Raw genomic sequence first — 21,114 nt, forward strand, 5'->3', positions numbered from 1 at the left:
CTCACTTACTGGGATGACTGGTTGAGGTTGAAAGAGAATCACAAAGGTCGACAATTTATTCGTCAAGAAGTGTGCAGGGCATGTATGTTCCATATACATCTTGAGAATATTCATTAACAAAATTAAGCATCTTTTGAATTTTGCCATCCTATTACCAATTCATTTTTAACTCATGGAAAAATTAATATAATAAATATTTTATCTTAACACCACTCATTTTCAGTTGCACTAACATAAATTAACAAAATGATAACAAATTTAGGCAAATTCATGTATGATTTTGACTGAGATTTGATGAATGATGAAATTGCAAAAACATATTGCATAAATTTATGCAAATGAAAAGCTCGTACTAGAATTTAAAAGAATGCCAAAGTTAGACATCATTTTTTCAGCATCAGTTTTGATATCTGTTCTGTTTCTTCTTTGTTATTAGATATCAAGGTTTCTAAGGACTTACTTGCTATATTCATGTATTTTTTAACTTAGCTTTGCTAATGTCAAATCATGGTATTCTGGTATTTGTGATGAGAAGTTGTTTTGATTGGAGAATGTGTGTTTGGTATTTTTTTTTTTTTTTTTTTTTTTTGCTTATTTTTCTTTTCCAAAGATAAATTACTATTTAATCTCTTAATGGTAAAGAGTTCACTTCTTAAAAGGAAAGACCCGATAATAGAAGGACGTATTTATTGAAATTAGTGGGATAAAAGTATTTTCCATGAACTCTATTATTTCTGTTGAGTTTGAGACAAATTTCTCTCTATCATTCTACTTTTTAACACAAATTAATTTTGTAGTATAGAGAAGGGCCTGATATAGACAGATTATATAATATCATTTTATATTCATACGTCTAAATGTTATATACCGTGAGAATATTTAATGTATACAAGCTCCGAAGGAGTCTTAGGAAACAAAAGATATGTGGTAGCTGTTGCCAAGGGATAGTAATTATATCATCTACGGTTTTATGGTTTTTTTTTTTTATTCATTGAGAGGACTCGAATTTGAAATTTCTTATTCCTCACATAAGTGAGAAGACCAATCAGACTACACCTGATTGACATCTATAGTTCTATGTTGCTATTTTCCAAGCGAAAATTGTTAATAGTGAAGCAAAGTTTGGCTGAATACATAAATTCTCTTCTGAACTTTATTACTTTAACCTTGTGGCATCCTCAACTTTTACTTTACCCATCAAATACTTCAATTTATAAAATTACACTTATTAAAAATTTAAAATTTAAAATTTATTTTATTGAACACTTTAACTTGTAAAATTAGATCAATTAAACACTTATTAAAAAGTTGAAAATTATTGTTCTAAAAGTCATGCTAACGACATATCAAGTGATATTTTGCAGATAAAAGCTAATATCCCTAAAAAATTCTGATATTAGTGTTGAAAAGTATGTAATATTACCAAAATTTACAAGTTCAAATATATGATATATCATTCGTAAAGTTTAGGGTGTCACAAGTTAAAATTGCAAAGTTCAGAAGTGAATTTATGTGTTCAGCAAGCAAAGTTTATTACTTGGACAAAATTAATATTTTCATCCACTTTACTCATTTCTTGCCTCTTTTGAAGATGTACTTCCATTGAGAATCTGGGTCTAAACCCAATGTGAAAATCAATAATAGATATTGTCAAACACAAGGCTCTTGAAATCAAACAAATTAGCACTACTAAGCTTGAATGCAAAAGATTTTAGTCGAATCCAATGGTCTGTTGCAGTCAGGTTATAAAGGGGGCCAATATATTATGTCTTCAAGCAAATTGGAATAGGAGTATGTGAAAATGTTCAATTTAACACAAGTCTCACTATCAGAAAGTAATTTGACAGTCCCTTGGAAGTCCTTTATTCTAATAAATGTAATTTTCTCTGTTATGTGCCAAGTGAAAGGACTGCAACAGACCATTGGATGGTATTGTTATTTTTGTTATTATATGGTGTAAATTATCTTGTATAACTTATTTCTAGCTTGTGCAAATCTGTATCATGCATGTAATAGACTCGTGTATTTATATCTCCTCTTATGGTCATCCATGTAAAGTATGCTTCTGTTCAATTTATTGAACTTCTATATAATGATTCTATTGAAATTATAAGAATTAAAAGGCTTCTTGATCATTTATTTAAAATCAAGGAGTTGGGTGCTTTCAAATTTTTTCTTAGACTTGAAATAGCAAAATGTAGAGTTAGCATTTCAACTTGTCAGCGCAAATATGCTTTACAACTTTTGTCTGACACTAGCTACTTGGCCTTTAAACCTAGAAAAACCCCTATGAGTTTTCATCTCAAGCTTAGCATGAATATTGCAGATCACATATCCGATTATTCATCATACAGAAGGCTAGTTGGAAAATTGCTTTATCTAACAACAACAAGCCCAAACATTACGATTGTTGTCACTCAGCCTAGTCGATGTCTTTCTAAACCTACTACCATTCATGAACAAGCATTGCACAGAGTATTGCTCTTGACAAAGGTTTATTTTTCCTTTCTTCATCTCCATTTCGTCTTAAAGCTTTTAGCGACTCAGATTGGATTGGTTGTATCAACACAGGATGGTCCATTACAAGGTTTAATGTGTATCTTGGATAGTTCTTTATCAGTTGGAAGTTCGAAAAGCAACCAACTGTTTCAAATCATCTTCAGAAGCCAAATATCGTGTATCTTCTTCATGATGTCCATATTTCTGACCTTTTGCTGGCTAGCATTTAGTACGATAATAAATCAATATGCTCCTTAACATTGCGACACATCCAACTTTCCATGAATGTACAAAATATATATTGAACTTGATTTCACATTGTCCATGAGAGAGTTTTATCTAGTCTTGTTCATCTGCTACCAATTTCCTGTAATGCTCACATTGTCCATGAAGCCTCTTAACTCCTTAAATTTCATTTCTTTCAAATATTGCAATCAAAATCAGGTTATCTAGATACTCCAAACGTTTAGAAATTATACCAAATGATAAAGAGGTAGGAGCTAGTTTGAATCTTGGCCAAGCTTCTAAATCTTTCAAGAGTCATGAAAATGTGCTAAACGTGATCCGGAGAAGCATAATAATATCCTTAATTCATTCAAATTTGAAAAGCCTATTTCGTTTTGTTTTGTACATTTTCAAGTATGGGAAATTACTACACTATTTATTTTAGAGGCATCAACAGACACATGATTTAGATTTAAGTGTGAATTGTACACTTAAATTTATATTGAAACTTCAGGTTTTCAAGGCATTTTCTTTTAAAAGTGTATTTTAGTCACTTTCATACTTTTATGCATTTACCTTATAAGGGTAAAATGGTTAGCTTTATGTATGTAATATGAGTTTCATACTGGATTAGAATTAAGCATTTGGATTTCATTTGGAAGATTTTGATAATGATTTTGCCCTATAATGTTCTTAGGGGCATTTTGGTTATTTTTTCTATTATGATAAAAAGTACATGTTTGATGTATTTTGGTATATTGGAAGTCATTATAGAGTTTGAAAATTAAATTAATGCATTTTGAGGATAATTTGACATGAAATGGTACTTAGAGTATATATTTTGGTTATTTTTATGCAATTATAATTTTAAATGTATAATTGGTAAAAATTTGGTGTATTTAAAGTTAGAAAAAATTATAATCATACCACCTATATATATTTTATATATATATTTTTTATATATATAAAAACTACTTTCCTTTTGTCTTTCCAAGAATAGATTACAATACTCTCGTATTAAATTCTTTATATTAGATTATCCTTCTATACAATATTTACAACTTTAGATGTTAAATATGTGTAAAATGATATAATTGACCTGGATTTCACCTACCCCAATCTCTAATTCTTTCTTCCTTCAAAACTTTCTCAAAACTCTAAATTTCAATGGCACTAAATGAAAATATTACACAATATTGTAACAAGAATTAAAACATTAAATAACATAGTAACAAGAAAAAGCTTCGAAAAATATTACAACAAGAATTCAAAGAATTAATCCAATAAATTAAAAGTACTCAAAATGGTAAGTTGTCTCAGATCTATCAAAGGGTTGCAGATTTCTAAATTGGCTCTTTGTGGTCGAATCCGCTATTGTTGAAGAAGCCCAGAGTTCAAGAGATGAGGATCAAATCTCTTGTTGAGGAAGCAGTTAATGGTGCAGGAATGGGATCTGCTCTTGCGAGCGAATTAGCTGCAGTTGGAATGCTTTCAATGGCTAGAAAGCCTCTAAGGTGCAAACGGGAAGTGACCGACAGATTCTGTATTAAGCCATGTTGCCAAATGCAGTTAGCTCATAGCGTTTTTCAAACACTTGAGCATATTGCATTCTTGACTTCATAGAATTATTGGTCATGAAAAGCAGTTTCTTCCCCAGAATTATACAATACATCCATTTCCATTGATAAAAGTAAAGATTTATAAATCAAACAAAAGAGTCAAATGAAAAGACTGCGAGATGTCTTAGAGTGAAGCAATTCAAGCGTTTGAGAAATGCCATCAAAGAGTCCTGATATTATGAGAAGAGAGGAGCTTGGTAGCTTTTATTTTGTGTTCATTGTAAAAAAATATTTGAGGAGAACGGTTTGCAGTATGAAGAGAGGAAGGGAAAGATGGTATTTTAGTGAAAAATTCCTTCTCTCTCTTTAGACCATCAAGTTTTCGTCTGCCTTATACTTTAAAATTACAGATATTGGACGAAAGAACAATCTAATATAATAGATTCAAAATATGAAGATATAACAATTTATTTTTAAAAAGATGAGTGTAAAGTAGTTTTTTTTTTTTTTTTTTTTTTTTTGCCAAAATATAGGGTACGACTATAATTTTCCCTTAAAGTCAAAATAGAAGTTAAAATTAATTCGGTGTTATGGGCATAAATTGGTCTTATAATGAGCATATGGGCATTTTGATAATTTTTCATGCTTAGAGGTTGTTTAAAAGTGAATTTTATATTTTTCCGGATATGCATAGTATTTTGGAGGCTATTCAGATTATTTTGAATATAGTATTACCATTGTTAGGGTATTCTAGTAATTGTAGAGGTTTTTAATCAATATTTTTATAATGAAATGTATTACATTTCATATGAATGAGATTTAGAATTTAATTTAGAGTGAATATGGGGTGTTAAATTGAAACATAAATGGGCATTTGTGACTACATCCTGAAGTAGGGATATTTTAGTCTTCTCATATCTAATTTTAAGGAGTACCATATAAATTGTCTCCTTTTCCCTAAAAATTAAGAGAAGCCATAAATTGTATTGGATAAGAGGAAAACCTAAAACGAAAAACGAATGGTTTTGATTGGGTTTTATATGATTTTGGGCTGCTGAGTGCAAGGGAGGTTGGACCTGTCATGGCATGTCATGCTTGTCGTCAGGCAAGCCGGCATAGTGAGCCATAGGTTGTTCAGGGCACGTCTAGCTGTAAGGCAAATTTGCATTTTTGAGGTTTTTGAATGTTTGCAAGGTTTTTCTTAGCCATTTTCACTCCAAAATAAAGTAAGGCAACCTCATTATTTTGTACTGAGGTATTGTTATGGTTTTGATAAGGAAACCTTGACTAAGTTATGAGATTTATGAAATTTTCGTTTTATGGGAGATTTAGCTCTTTAGAATAAATGAATTCCACCAAATTTTGTGAAATTCATTTATAAAATTTGAAAAAATTACCATTTTATCTTTATGTTTTGCCAAAAATAACTAGTGTACTCTTGTATTTTTCAAAATATACTAAAATTTTCCTATATTTTACCTTTGTTAATTAAACTATGTTGCCCTTCCAGTCACATTTTGTTTTTGATGTTAATGTTCATTAAAAAGATGAAATTATCCTCATCTTCTACATCTCAACTCTCTAAAATTGTAAGTCAGAAACGATACTGCTATTGTAAGTCAATCAACTAATATCTCAATCTCTTAGTTTTTTTTCCCTTTTCCTATTTTCATTACAAATCTAATCCCACTCTTAAAAAACTAGAGGATAGATGATCAGTGCCTCTCTTTAGAAATTTTGGAATTTTAATTTTTGTTTCTGAGAATTTTTGTTTACACCAATTTCTTTTTTTTTTTATCTAATGTTTAATTTGAATATTTTGATTATGCGTATATACAAGAGGAAGTTCTCAAAATGTAATTAGCAGAGAAGAAGAAAAAGAGCTGGGAGCCTCCGTATACAAAACAGCTTCATCAATTAGACAGTTCTCAAAATTAATGATTAAATAAAATAGAAATAATTTATAGAATTAGAAAAAAAAAAAAAAAAAAAAAAACTTAAGAGCTGAAAATTGATGATTAAACAAATAGAAATAATGTATAGAATTGAAAAAAAACAAAAAAGCAAAGAACTTAAAAGTAAAGAAGGTGTTTTTAGGTTTTAAGATATGGACATTCTTGTCTTTTTATAAGGGCATTCTTGTCTTTTTATATGGGCATTCTATTCTTTTTATATGATATTTAACAGAAAAGTGAAAAACTAGATAGAAGGATACAAGGGTTTAACGAAATTAAAAATTGAAAAAACATAATATATGCTTTAAAAATGCGAGAGTAAGCTGGTTAATTTTGACAAAACACGAGGATAAAATCTAATTTTCCTTTAAATTTTTGTGCTTAGTATGAAAAAATAAAAAATTCAATTTGTAGAATTCCAAATGAATTCCACAAACTTAAACAACTCAAAACTTTATGATAAAATTCTCTTTCCTCCTAAACTTCTAAAACTATTATGCTAAGGATATTTTAGGAATAAAAACAAATAAATTTTCAATATTTGAATTTATTCTATACATGAAAAATTCATTTACAAATGTATTCTATCTAGAATTTATGAATGAATTCCACATGCATCTTGAATTCATTTGTATCAAATTGATTGTTAATTTCGAAATTGAAAAAAAAGTAGAGTTATAGCCTTTGAATGATGTTTAAGATTCCACTTAGTGTTTTATGATTTTAATTAGGTCATAGGTTTTATTCTTGTAGTATTTTTAATATAGTTTCATTAGGATTTTTAATTACTTTAATTAGTTTTTATTTAGTTTTATTTATACAATTATTTAGTTTTTAATTTTTCTTCCTTTATTATTTTGATCTCATTTTAGATAGTTTTTGTTGAGCTTTAACTAGGAAATTTTCAATTATCAAATAAGGATGAATGGGGACCACAAATGATGAACTTGGAATCATATTTGATCAACTCGAACTCCTAACTGTAGACTTAATTATTTGCTATTGTAATTTTATTCCTTCATCGACAAATTAGGTGATTTTTCTTATTAAACTCAAATACAGGTTAAGAAGTCTATATAAGGAAGGATCTCTACGATCATTCAAGATTTATGCAACATTCAAAATTTGATATTCATTATTCCATTATGTATACGGTTCTCTCTCTACAAGGCTTCAAGTAATTAAGTTAGATATTAATGATGAGTGTGGAGACCACCAAAAATAATTCTTGCTATCCTTAACTTATGTAATTTGTAGATATGGTGACAAGGGTCGAACCTAAGACTAATTTGAATTGATTCTTAACTGAAGGCCAGTAGATCAAACAATAAAAGTAAAAATGTTGTTTGTCAAATATAGTACTCACAAAGCAATTAAAGTAACCAGAATGCAATAAAAATAGAAGATTAAAATCAATGGACAAAGATTCAATCAAAGGTGATTAATAGAATGAAATTCTCTCGATTGATCATTGATACTGAGATCGTTCAACAATTCGAAAGATAGACACGTTATAATCCTTGAACAAGAGTCTCCGAAAAATCTTTCCAAATTATTAGATTAAACAATACAAATGCCAAGAATAATCTCTAACTAGCAAACAAGATATAATTTAATTTACTAGCAGCAATAAAAACTAGAAAGACCCTGTCCTAATTAACAAACTTTACAAGCAAAGTTCATTTAAAATAGATTGTGAGTTTTCATCATATAATCCAAAAGCCTGGTTACAATTAAATTATATTAACGGCTACTTGAATCAATTCAACTAAACAAATAATACGAATTTAGTTTCATTGATAGCTATATGCATTCCTATCAAATTGAACAATGGGCCCTATTGAACAAATAATAAAAAGACAAAAGAGATGGAGTTTCTCATCAATCCAGAAAACAAACAAAGATCAATCGAAATTAAAGAAGAAAAATATCGCATCAAGATCTCACAATCGTTGAAGAATTTCTACTTGAAATCTACCCTTGATTGAAACAAAATATTTGGCCACGCATGCCCATGGAGTAAACACAAGAAAAAATAAACTCTAGAATAACTACTATTTCTAAGATGAGAAGAAGATGATCTCCTCAATAAAATTAAGGTCCTATTTATAACAAGGGAAAGAAATCCTAAACTAGGAAAATAAAATCTAAATATCTTTAGAAAATCCAATAATTAAAAGAAAATTCAATATTCAAATTTGAGTATCTTTTCTAATCCCCGAAATAGTAGACCAGCTGCTTTAAATGATTTCCTTCTAGCTAGCAATGCGTCTCAATCCTAAACAGCTCTGGATGCGCCTCCCACTGAGCTTGCCCAAGCTTAACTTGAAAACTTCTAGAGGGTTTCGGACCTGCTTTGGATGTGTCCCCCCATTAAGCTTGCCCAAGCTTAACTTGAAAACTTCCAAGAGCATCCTAGAAATTCAGGTCCAGCTTGGTAAACTTCTTCAAAACTCCAAAAATTGGCCTCCAAAGCTCTTTTCGAAATGAATTTAGCATAATTTACAGAAAATATGAAAACCAAATGAAAATTCTCATTTTAAACCAAAAAATATCCATAGATAATATTTAAATAAAGAATATTTTATACTAAATTAACTACTTATCAAATTCTCCCACACTTATCCCATGCTTGAACTCAAGCATGACCAAAATTCTCAACCAACCCCACATAGAAGTTCACTTCACCTACCATAGCATTCTCTATCAAGGGATTGAAAAATTTAGGAGGAAAGGCAAGTAAGGTAATCCTATCAAGGCACAGTACTCCAGGATTTGGTGCAAATATTCGAAAGGAAATGAAGGCACATTTCTCTCTCTTTTTATTTATTTATTTATTTTTTATATGCAAACTTTGGAGAACTCATTTTGTTACCACTTTTTTCGTTCTCTTTTATTCTGTTCTTGTTTTTTTTTTTTTTTTTTATTTATTTTGTTTGCAAACTTTAGAGAACTCATGTGCATTACCGCTTATTTCGTTCTCTTTTATTCCTCACCTTTTACATTATCGCTTTGCGCAATTTGCACCTTCCATCCTTCCAAAACATGCAGCCATATACCAGGAGTAATGCCTCAGACAGGTTAAACAAAGTTTTGAAATGTGCACAACAATGAATTAAGCGCAAGCAAATTGGCAATTTCACCTATTAACTCAAGCCTAAATGATTCACACAAAAGAGAATGATTAAGGAATGCTATTTACAGGATGGAGAAAAAGGGGGTCTATAATAAAGATAACTAGTACCTTGCCTAAAATCTCAAAAATTCAATCTAACACAGAGAACTCAGTTTAAGCACAAAGAACTTCTCTCAAGAGGTCAAAAGAAAATATTGATCAAGTTAAGGCAAGAGTGAAATTTTGAAATAAAACTTTTCATGTACAAATTTTGAAATAAAACTTTTCATGTACACATCAAACAATCAAAATTTCCATAGGATAAGAACTAAAATTTATTAATTTTTAAGAGCACTTGCTAAACGAAATATCTAAATCAGGTTTAAGAATATGGACAAAATGCTCAAAAAAATCCAGTGCTTCACAAAATATAAACAGAAAATAAACAAATAAAGCACTTCCAAAATCAGACTCCTCCCCCACACTTACTCCTCACATTGTCCTCAATGTGGAATATCAATCAAGCAAAAGGAGTTCCTAACTAAATAAATGAAAGAAAAACTAAAGAGAAAGGATGAGAAACGTCCCTGTGGAGGAGGTTGTCGCTGCCTGTGCTAAGTTAGTGGTGGGGGTTGAGAAAACCCCAAATGTCGTGAGATGGCCTGCAGGGCAGTGTTGATTTCAGTGACTGTGGAGGTGAGAAAATTGATCTTTACTTCCAAACGATCAATTCAGGATGCCAAAGACGTGGAAGCCATAGGGGAAGTGTCAAGAGGAGCTGATGTTGATGGAGCAGCTGCATTGACCTTTCTTTTGCGGAAGACGTGCTCATGTCGTGGGATAACAGGACCAGCAGGAGCAAAAACAAAAATGCCACCTTCCTCACAGCATAGTAATCCTATAGAATCCAAAATAGACAAATTCAAAGAAGGCATTTCACAAGCAACGTGCAGGTTATTGTCATCTAGGTCGAGGAATCCCTCTCTAACAGCCAACATAGTAATAATTGAACCTAAGAGCATGCCTCTCCTAGCTACAATTATTCTTTCAAACTGGGTAGCAAGCCAATAAACGAGATTAACTTTCCTTTTATTCACTATGCACCATAAGAAAAATAACTCAGCTTTTGAAAGAATAGTGGTATCCTCATTTCGGCCAGAAAAAGTAGAGGCTAAGAAACGGTGAATATATCTCAAAGCTGCATTCTAAATAAGGTTAGCCTTAGACCGGCTAGCATTGAAGGTGATGTCAGACTGGCCACTGAGTGTCCTATATGCCTCTAAAGCTTGAAAATCATCAGGATAATCACAGTAAGCGCGTAAATACTCAGGACTCTTAGCCGACTCACTATCAGTGAGACCCAAAGCAATACTAAAAGAAGTGACAGAAAAGCTACGCATTTGACCCAACAGCCTAACTTGAATGGTACCGGGAGTACACAACTGAAAAGATTCAGATGGATGATCAAACTCAAAAGTAGAATAGAATTCCCTTCATAACTCTATGTATGCAGGATATTTGCAGCAAAAGAATTCTCTCCATCCTATATTATCAATAGTCATAGAATTCATCATGCAATTTGAGCTCGATAAGAGTTTGCTCATCAATGGACTTACAAGGCACAATATCAAGGTGTTGGAAAATATCATACCTTTTCTTTTGCGCTAGGACAACGAAATCCAGTGTTCCGTTCAAGCCAGCAGCGCCAGGCGGGTACTTGCTCTTCCCTTTCCATATCCTAGCTCGGCCTTTAGGTGGAGCATGCTCATTCCCCTCGTCAGCGCTTGAGACAGGCTGCGCCGCGTCGGTATGGGCACCAACGGCCGGCTCTTGGCCACTGTCAGACTCGGATAAGTGGCATGGAGGTGGAATTTTAGCGGAATCAGACTCATCTATCAACTCGGGTCGCGAGGCCCGCTTCTTTAGCGCTATGGCAGTTTCCGCAAGTTCCCTTGTCTTCTGGGTTTGGGAACTGGTCTGTCTCCGAGAAGGAGGAGGAGGCAGAACCGATTTGGGCTTCTGTCGCCTGAGTCGAGCGATGGTCGCGACATGACCGGTGGGACGTGCGGTGTTGAGAGGTAAGGGGGCGAGCGCCGTACCCGTTGATGGCGATGGAGATTGCGACACGTCTCCGTCTCCGGAACTGTCGCGCGACTCAGACGGCAAGGGCTAGGCAGGACGTAGCTCCACCAGAGCTGAACCGGCGGGAAGCCCGGGGGCTTGCTACTTGGTGCGCGGCATCAGGAACTCCGGCATCGGCGACAGATGAAGAATCGAGCCGCTCTGCTTTGCAATCTCGCTCCTGCTTTTCCTTGGAATGGCGTTTGGATAGCTACCTTTTCTAACAAAAAGAACAAATTGAAAATATAGGGCAATTGTAAATAAAAAGAAAAAGAAATAACAAAAATAAAATAAAATAGAAAAAGAAGAAAAATAAAAAGAAATAGTAATTAAAAGAGAATACTAAAGATAAAAACACTATTACTATCACTGAGAGGTAAAAATAGAAATAAAAGTAGCCATTAAAAACCATTTTAACCATGAGAAGGTAATTTCAACCTCTATAGTATTCAGCTCTTATCCAAAAAAGAAATCATGCCATTTTAGTGGAGGGGAGACGGAAGATGACTCAAAAAATAAAAGAGAAATAAAAACAAAACTTAAAAAGGAATAAGATAAAAAGGCTTGGGCAATAGGCATGGCCAACGGTTCGGTTCTAACTGAAACCGAACCAGAACCGAACCGTACCGTAGACGAACCGAAACCGGACCGAAACCGGCGGTTCATAATTTTGAACCGGAACCGGCGGTTCAAGGGCCGGTTAAGGTTCATGTGGATGTTAAAATATGAACCGGAACCGGCCCGGAACCGGCGGTGAACCGGCGGTTCCGGTCCGGTTCGAACTGGATACACAAAAAATTGTAGCTTAAAATTTTTATAAAAAAATTTATATCAATTGATTTGATTGTAGTTGATTTGATTTATGGTGAAGAGAAGTAAAATGGTACATAAATTATAAAAAGTTGTGAAAAAAATACACATTTTTTGACTTAATTTATATAAAAAATGGTACATGAATAGTTGATTTATATAAAAAAAATACTTTCAAGTGTACAAAAAAAGAGTGTAACGGATAGTTTTTGATATGATAGGTGTTATTTATTTATTTTTTGGTAAATAAATTTTATTCATTTTAATCATTTATTTATTTATTTACTGTAATTTACTAAATTATATAAGAGACAATTTGGAAAACTAATAAATGAGACACATGTATAAATATGATGAGTTGATGATTTTTTATTTCACAATCAATTATATCCTAACTCTTCTCTTATTCTCAATCAAAATTCTCTCAAATTTCCATAGTTCATTATTTTTTCTATTGCTTTATTTTCCCTAATATTGGAATTATCTATTGTTTATTTTTTATTTTCTTACATCCAATTCCAAATTCTTTCTCTAATATCAAATTTTTCCATTCATAAATTTACTTCATTTGATTTTTTAAATAATTTTCTTAGTATTTGAAAATAATAATTTCCAACTCATTCCATTAATTTTATATTCCATTTATAGTTTTTTATATTAGTAAATTAGCAAAATTTGTAAATTTAATGTAATAATAGTTCTAAGTTAGTTAATAGATGTTTTTCTTTTAAAATTTATAATAATTCATTTAGTTAATAAAATTTAAACATTTTAAAATTATTATTTATTCATGAATTCGGAATCAAAATTTTATTATTTTTTTAAAAATTTGCATAATGCTGGAACCGAATCGGAACCGTAATTTGAACCGTCGGTTCGCCGGAACCGTGCTGAACCATGCCGGAACCGGAACCGGACCGGAACCGGAGGTTCAAGGGTCGGTTCCGGTTCAAAATTTTAAACATCTCGAACCGGCGGTTCAGTGAACCGGAACCGGCGGTTCACTGAACCGGCCATGCCTATTGGGCAAGCCTAGTATTGGGATGCCTCCCAACAAGCACCCTTGTTTAATGTCTTAGGCTAGACGTTCCTGTCTCAATCCACCACCTTTGGACTTTTCAAATTCATTTTTTCTGGCTCAAAAGTCTTGGATCCTTCATAAAATGGCTTGAGACAGTGACCATTAACGTTGAAAATCTTGTCAGTTTCCATGCTCTTAATCTCTACTGCACAATGAGGAAATACATTAGCAACAGCAAAAGGCCCTATCAATCTAGACTTTAATTTACCAGGAAATAATTTTAATCTTGAATAAAAAAGTAAAACTTTCTGTCTAATTTTAAAATTTTTTCTGAAGATCATTTTGTCATGGAAAGTCTTGGTCTTGTTTTTATAGACCCTGGCACTTTCATAAGCTTCATTTTTTAATTCTTCTAGCTCTTGCAATTGTAGCTTTCTCTGATCACTTGCTTCCTCTAGTCTGATGTTGCACTGCTTAACAACCTAAAACACCCAGTGCTCTAGCTCTACTGGTAGGTGACATGGCTTACCAAAGACTAAGCGATATGGGACATTCCTATGGGGGTCTTATATGCTGTCCGATAGGCCCAGAGAGCATCATCTAGTTTAAGGCTCCATTGTTTCCTAGAGGGATTAGCTATCTTTTCTAATATAGACTTTATCTCTCTATTAGGCACTTTAGCTTTCCCACTTGTCTGAGGATGATAGGCTGTAGAAACACGGTGTGTAACTCTGTACTTCTTCAAGAGACTAGCTAGAATTTTATTGCAAAAATGAGTCCCCCGGTCACTTATGATAGCTCTAGGTATGCCAAACATGAAAAAAAATGTTACTTCTGATGAAATTCACCACAGTCTTAGCATCATCAGTCTTGGTAGCTTTGGCTTCCACCCACTTTGATACATAATCTACATTAAGCAAGATGATGAATTTCCATAGGATGTTGGAAATGGTCCTATGAAATCGATACCCCACACGTCGAAGATTTCACATATCAGTATGGGAGTGAGTGACATTTGATCTCTTTGTCCTAAATTTGCAGTCCGCTGGCAATTCTCACAAGTTTTGCAAAACAAGTATGAGTCGCAAAACACTGCATGCCAAAATAGAACACAGTCCAGCACTTTGCGGGCAGTCCAACTAGTTCTAAAGTGCCCTCCACATGCATAAGAATGGGAGAATCGCAGCACGGCCTGAATTTATGTATCCGTTTTACATCTCCTGATGACCTAATTAGAGCAACTTCCATATATAAGGGTCATCCCAAACATAGTGTCTAGCTTCCCTCCTAATTTTGTCTTTTTTGGCTCTGAATAATTCCTTCGAGGGTGAACCTGTAATAAGATAATTAACAACGTCAGCAAACTATGGAATAAAATTTTCACTCAAACTATAGAGATATTCATTCCGAAGGTCATCTTTCAAAGGAGATGGCTTTTCATTGAATGATAGCGTGCTGAGATGATCAGCAACTAAATTTTTGGAGCCCTTCTTGTTGAGCAGTATTTAAGTGCTGCATGATCAGAATAAATAGTCACTTTGGTCCCTAACAGTTAGGACCGAAATTTCTCCAATGCAAACACAATTGCCAAAAGTTCTTTCTCTACGGTAGAGTATTTGTATTGTGCATTGTCCAATGTCCTTGACGCATAGTATATCATATGCGGATTTTTCTCGATTTGTTGTCCTAAGACAGCCCCTACGGCGTGATTGCTCGCATCACACATGGTCTCAAAAGGATATTCCCAATTTGGAGGCTAAATTATTGGTGTAGAAATAAACTCTTCCTTTAGCTTGTCAAATGCTTTTTTACATGCTTCGTCGAACTCAAATGGCACATCCTTTTGATGGAGCTTACAAAGATGTTGTGTCACCTTTGAAAAATCCTTTATGAAACACCTGTAAAATCCTGCATGACCAAGAAAAGAATGAACTTTGACAGTGATTTTCACAAGTGTACGAAATCGCAACAAGTAATATATAATGAGTAGAGTATCGTTCTCTCGAGGATTGTGTATCAAGTACCAAAATTATGTTAACCTACTATTATTTAAACGACGATTTAGGGAGATTATTTTAAGAAACTAAATTCGACAAATAAAGATAATAAAAAGAAATCAAGCAAGCAATTTTTGATTAAAAGACATCCAGGATTAAAAACTATTAGGGATTTTGACTTCATTTAATTCTATCCAATTTATTTTATTAGTTCATTAATCAATTTTAATTGTTCAAGTAGGGGAAACAACCCTAAAATCACTAACAAGCTCTCCCGATGTATTATTAGCTATTTTGACCCGGTCTAATTACCTATCTTCCAATAGTTCAATCAAACATGAATTAAATCATTAAGTTTTATGGTTTGTTTATGAATTCATAACCTAAGGTTGTTAACTTATGAAAACCCCTAGAAGTCAAACCATATAGTTTCCACATCAAGTTATTATTCTCATGTAATTTATTACCTTTTTCATATCAAAAACCCTTCTCCCAATAGTGATTAATGAAATAAATCAATCCAGGGGAGAAACTCTGCCATTAAGCTCAATAATAAATTATACTTTGAACAAAGAAAAACAAATTTAATATTATAAATTGGAAAAGAAATCGAGCTATATCAAATCCCTAGTATGAGAGTTTAGTTCGACATAGTAATTAAATAAAACTCAATTAAACTTGATAATAATTCCATAATCAATGTGAATAATGAAAAGTAAAAACAAGATTAAGAGTTTAGAGATAAAAACTAGTCAAATAACATGGGCGGCTTCCTTGAATCTTCACACAATGCTTGATCACTTGAAGTCTTAAAGAGAGAAAAATAATAGAACAAAAGATTATTAAACCAGAAATATCTTTACAGTGAATTGGTTCTTTCTTTATAGAATTCCTGGGAGAAAATCTGACTTTGGTTAGGAAATTGAGTCTTCATTAAGTAAGAAATCTTTTGGAAATAGGAAATTGTTTAGGCTTTGAATTTCTTCTCAATTAGAACTCCCCCATGCGCCTAAATAGGATTAGAAGTTGAACTACATGTCAGGAAATCATATTATATGGGCCCATGTACGTAGTATGGATTGGCTGGCATTCAGAACCCAAAATAGAACTTGATTCGCAGCACGGGCATGCTATGCCGGAGCCTGAGTTCTAAGGATGGTTCAGTGCGAGCTGTGCTCAGGGGCACGTCTAGAGAAGAATCTGTGGCACGGGCATGCCACATAGCACGGCTGGGGGGTGCTAGGCTCTGAGTCTTCATGATGGAATGCAGCATGGACCGTGCTCAGATAAGCACGCCTTTGGATTGATGTCTTCTTGCGGCACGGGCGTGCCAGATAGCACGGCTTGAGCTTGCTAGAGCCTAAGTCTCCACACTGATTTCCCTTGATTTCAGCATGGGCGTGAGGAATTGCATAGCCTGGGCATGCTAGAGCCTGAGTGTTCTGCTATATGTTGGTCTTTTCTGTGTCAAAATCCTACAAATTTCCTTAAGATCAAGCAGATTATATTTCAAGGAAGCTTTGATGAAAAATATAAATAAATTAAATAAAAGCCAACTAAAGTAATAAAAACTACTAAAAATCCTAATAGAAATTATATTAAAAATACTATAAAAATAACACTTATCAAAATTCCTCAAACTTAAACCATTGCTTGTCCTCAAGCAATAAAACGAAACTAAAAACTAAAACACAAGCTAAACAAACTAACAAAGCTAGTTTTAATATGGTTGGGGATAATTATTCACAATTTTAAAAAGTATCAAAAACATTAACATGGGAATAAATCAAGTGTTACTTATGCTAATAATATTTCAGCAAAAATTCAATTTTCAATGAAACACATTCTTTAATTTAAACATAAGTTAATAAGATTTTTAACATCAATAATTATTCAACCTATGACAAAATAGAATATGAATTTTCAAAAATTATTTAAGCTTTAAGTAAGATGTTTAACAATATAAAATCAACATTCCCATAGGCAAAATTAGTCATCACTTCTCCACAATCGAAATGCATACAATTAAAAAGATTAAAAGGTCTTTTATTTAGGTTGTAATGTGGTTTTAGAGATATATTTTTAGCTGAACAAAGAAAAAGGATAAAAAGATAGACAAAAAGCACAGAGAATGCATAATATCAAGATTTTCATTTATATCAAAATAATCTTTTTATTTGTAAAGGGAGATTAATCTTGAAGTTTCTTCACTAGCTCAAAAATTAGAGATACTTTGGCAAGGCCTTTTCATAGTACTTTCAAATTTCTTCCTTGCTTTAATTCCCCAAGCTTGAATTCTTGATTGATTGCTTGTTTTAGGGGGTGTTTCTCTTTGAGTTTTTCTACTTGCTTCACTTGCTCTTATTAATGAAATTTTCTCCCTTTTTTATTATGTTTTGATAAAATTCAAATCCTTCAGTTATAAATTATTGCACTTAGGGTAGGAAATTAAGTTGGTTTAATGGCTAGGTTTAGTAAAGGTGATTAATGAACTTTGGATATAGATTTCAAATTAGATGCAAAAGACATATTTTAACTTAGGTGGCCTAGGCTAAATATGAATTTCAACAAAGAATGCCTAAATCTTCTCTTTCTAAATGGAAGCATTTAAAATTTTGCCTTAAAGAAAATTCTAATTTGTTTTAGGAATGCCAAGGTTAACTAAATTTTTAAAGAAACATATCTATAAGTCATAAAGTTCATAAAAATTAGTGTTCATAATCTCAAAAAAAAAAAAAATGGTTAAATCAATGAATTATGTTATGTCGAAAATTAAAATTTAAGCTAAATAGAAACTAGCTTCAAGGAACAACTAAATTCATTGCATTTTAATGAATTATGATAATTTTCAAGCTTGCTTACAATTAATCCAACCATATTAAACCAATGAAACAAAAGAAAACTAAAATTTTAACAAAAATTTCCCTGCCCCCAACTTAATCTAGCACATTGTCCCTAATAAGCTTAAAAATTAATTCCCCAAACTTATCATATTATCAATTATATAATAAAAGAATATGAGAGTGTAGAAACCGTTACCATCATTGTATTGAAAAATACAATAAGATTGAAAGAAAAATACGATAAGAGCCAGGCGCTGGAAATTATCACAGCTATGAAAAAAGAAACACTAAAAAGAAGAAAATTAATATCCAAATTACTTAAAACACATAAATAAAAGGAAAAAAAAAATAAAAATAGAAAGCAAACGAAAAAGAACCAAAAGTAATCAATCTTCAGGTGGTGGAGGTGGATGTGACTGCAGCAATTGAATCACTGTCTAGAGTTGCTAGCAATTCCCTAATATTGGCCTTGCATGGTGTCTATACGAGAGTCGAGGCTCCCATGCATAATCTCTATTGACTGGAATCGGTCAACAATCATGGACTCCATTCCATTAAGGCGGGAATCAAAGATGTCCATTCAGGACATCATACGTGCAAGAACTTCATCATTGGACAAGTCAGACGCTCTTTGAAAAGAAGGACCAGCACCAGAGGTACCTACACTAAAAGAAGTACCAAAACCAGGGAAGGGATTCGGATTACCCTCCTCCATATTAGTATCACCAGCATCCTAGCCTCCTCATCATCAGAACTCTCTTCTCGGGATCCCACAATACAAAATGAATCCCCTATCTTCTCTACCAACTTCATATGCACTATGACATCTAAGTCTAGCCTAGTGCCCTTTCCTCCTCCTACACTATCATAAACTGGCCGAGCAGGGTTCCAAACTCTAAAATAAGATGTAATTTGGGTTACGAAACACCCCATCATAATAGCTCCTTTATCTGCCCGTGCAACTCTAGCCCATTGTAAGCACAACCAATAACCAACATTAAGAAATATACCCTATTGCCCGGATAAAATATAATTCATTTCGACTCAACACTCTATCACTCTCACTTCGCCCAAAAATAGTGTTGGTAAAAAATTTATGAATATATCTATAGGCTGGGTTTTTAAATTTAGAAGCTTTTGAAAATCTAGGATTATAGTGAAAGTCACTAGTCAGAGCGGTCCATGTGCTTCGATCTATAAAATCTGTGGGTATTTGATTAAGGGTATTTTCAGTGGGGAAACCAAAGATGTGACTAACCTCATTTACCGAAAGTTCATAATCTCTCCCAAACAACCTGGGAGAGATTAACAGGCAACAGACGAATAAGAGCAGAATATGAACTCAAAAATTCTAAGGTCATAAGCGCACAAACAAGGTCTTTTATGGCAATAAACTGTTCCCAACCAATACGCTTAAGGGGTTCTAAAACAGCATCTCTAAACCCTACTTTTGCTAAAGCAGATTCATCAATAAAACGATTTGGCAAAATAGGGCGAAGAGAGAGTTTATTATATATTTCCTATTGTTCTGGTGAGCCAATCTCAAATGGAGGAGGAACTAGAGCTATAGGAGGAGGAACGATTAGACGATGAGCAATTGGCCGATTTCTTGCGGCCACTGAAGAGGCAGGTCTGTTGCGTTTGTACCTTGGAGGGATGGTGAAAGAAGGAGAAAAGAGAAGAAAATTGTTTTAATAAGCTTTTGATTTGAGAGAAAAAGAGAAAGAAAGATGAAGAAGAAGGGAAGAGGAGGGGGCGTGCTCTGGGATGAAGTGAAAAAGTGAGAAGGACGGCTAGGGCGTGTGCTTTAAATAGATAGGGGTGCGCGGTAATCGAAAAGGTGCTCTTTAAAAGCACAGATCTGAAATGTGGCATGGGCGTGCCAGTTAGCACAGCTTAGGTCGTGCTAGACTCTGACCTGCAAAGGTAAAATTTTACTTAACTAGCATGGGCGTGCTAGACTCTGACTTACAAGACTGATCTATACCTTATTAGCGCACGGACGTGCTATTTGGCACGGCTTGGGTGTGCGAGCCTTTCATACTTGGCACGAGCGTGCTGATTAGCACGACAAGGGCGTGCGAGCCTCTGACTTGCAAGACTGTTTTACACCTTTTTAGAGCACGGGCGTGCCAGCTAGCATGGCTTGGGCGTGCTAGGGTCTGACATGCAAGACCGATCTACACTTTTAAAGCACGGGCGTGTGTCACCTCAACTTAGACCTGAAATAATTTGACCAAACACAAAAGAACAAGTATGATTTAAAAATTTTGGGAAAAATGATAAAAAGGAAAAATAAATCAAAAATACGAAAACTAAGGAAGAGAGCATGGGTTGTCTCCCACAAGCGCTTTTGTTTAACGTCGTTAAGCTCGACGCACTAGACCCCATAAGGCAAAATTAAGCAAGGTTTATAACAGTTTTGACTGGATCGAAGTATCCACTTTGGCAAACCTTTAACTATTGAGCATTAACCCTGAAACTCCTGCTTCCATCCACTATTTCAACTCCTCCATGTGGAAAAATTTTCTTGATTGTGAATGGTCCGGACCACCTAGAGTGCAATTTACCCAGAAAAAGATGGAGTCTAGAGTTATAAAGTAATACCTGTTGGCCTACCTTTAGACCCCTCAGAATAATATGCTTATCAAACCACTGTTTGGTGCGGTCTTTATAGATTTTGGCATTCTCATAAGCATGAAGTCTCATTTCATCCATCATGTTCAATTGAAGCAACCTCTTTTGACCAACCTCCTTAGTATTAAAGTTAAGAAACTAGATTGCCCAATATGTCTTGTGCTCTAACTCAACAGGGAGGTGACAATACTTACCGTAGACCATTCAATATGGAGACATACCAATTGGGGTTTTAACTGCAGTTCTATAGGCCCAAAGAGCGTCATCGAGCTTCTTGGACCAATCCTTCCTTGATTGGCCAACTGTGGTCTCCAGTATCTTCTTGATTTCCC

At 33.6% G+C, this 21,114-nt stretch overlaps 1 long non-coding RNA gene across 1 annotated transcript; it reads right to left on the reverse strand.

Moving 5' to 3' along the window:
- Nucleotides 1-8,127: 8,127 nt before the first annotated feature.
- Nucleotides 8,128-11,730, reverse strand: LOC105634363 (uncharacterized). Its single transcript, XR_001046871.4, has 2 exons — nt 11,005-11,730; nt 8,128-10,251 (listed from the first exon to the last, which is right to left on the reverse strand). It is a non-coding gene; the product is annotated as an uncharacterized LOC105634363 (long non-coding RNA).
- Between the last annotated feature and the right edge of the window lie 9,384 nt (nt 11,731-21,114).

This window comes from Jatropha curcas, chromosome 1, assembly GCF_041381405.1.
Source record: "Jatropha curcas cultivar XTBG-Jc1 chromosome 1, XTBG_Jcur_1.0, whole genome shotgun sequence".
NCBI classification, from domain to species: Eukaryota; Viridiplantae; Streptophyta; class Magnoliopsida; order Malpighiales; family Euphorbiaceae; genus Jatropha; species Jatropha curcas.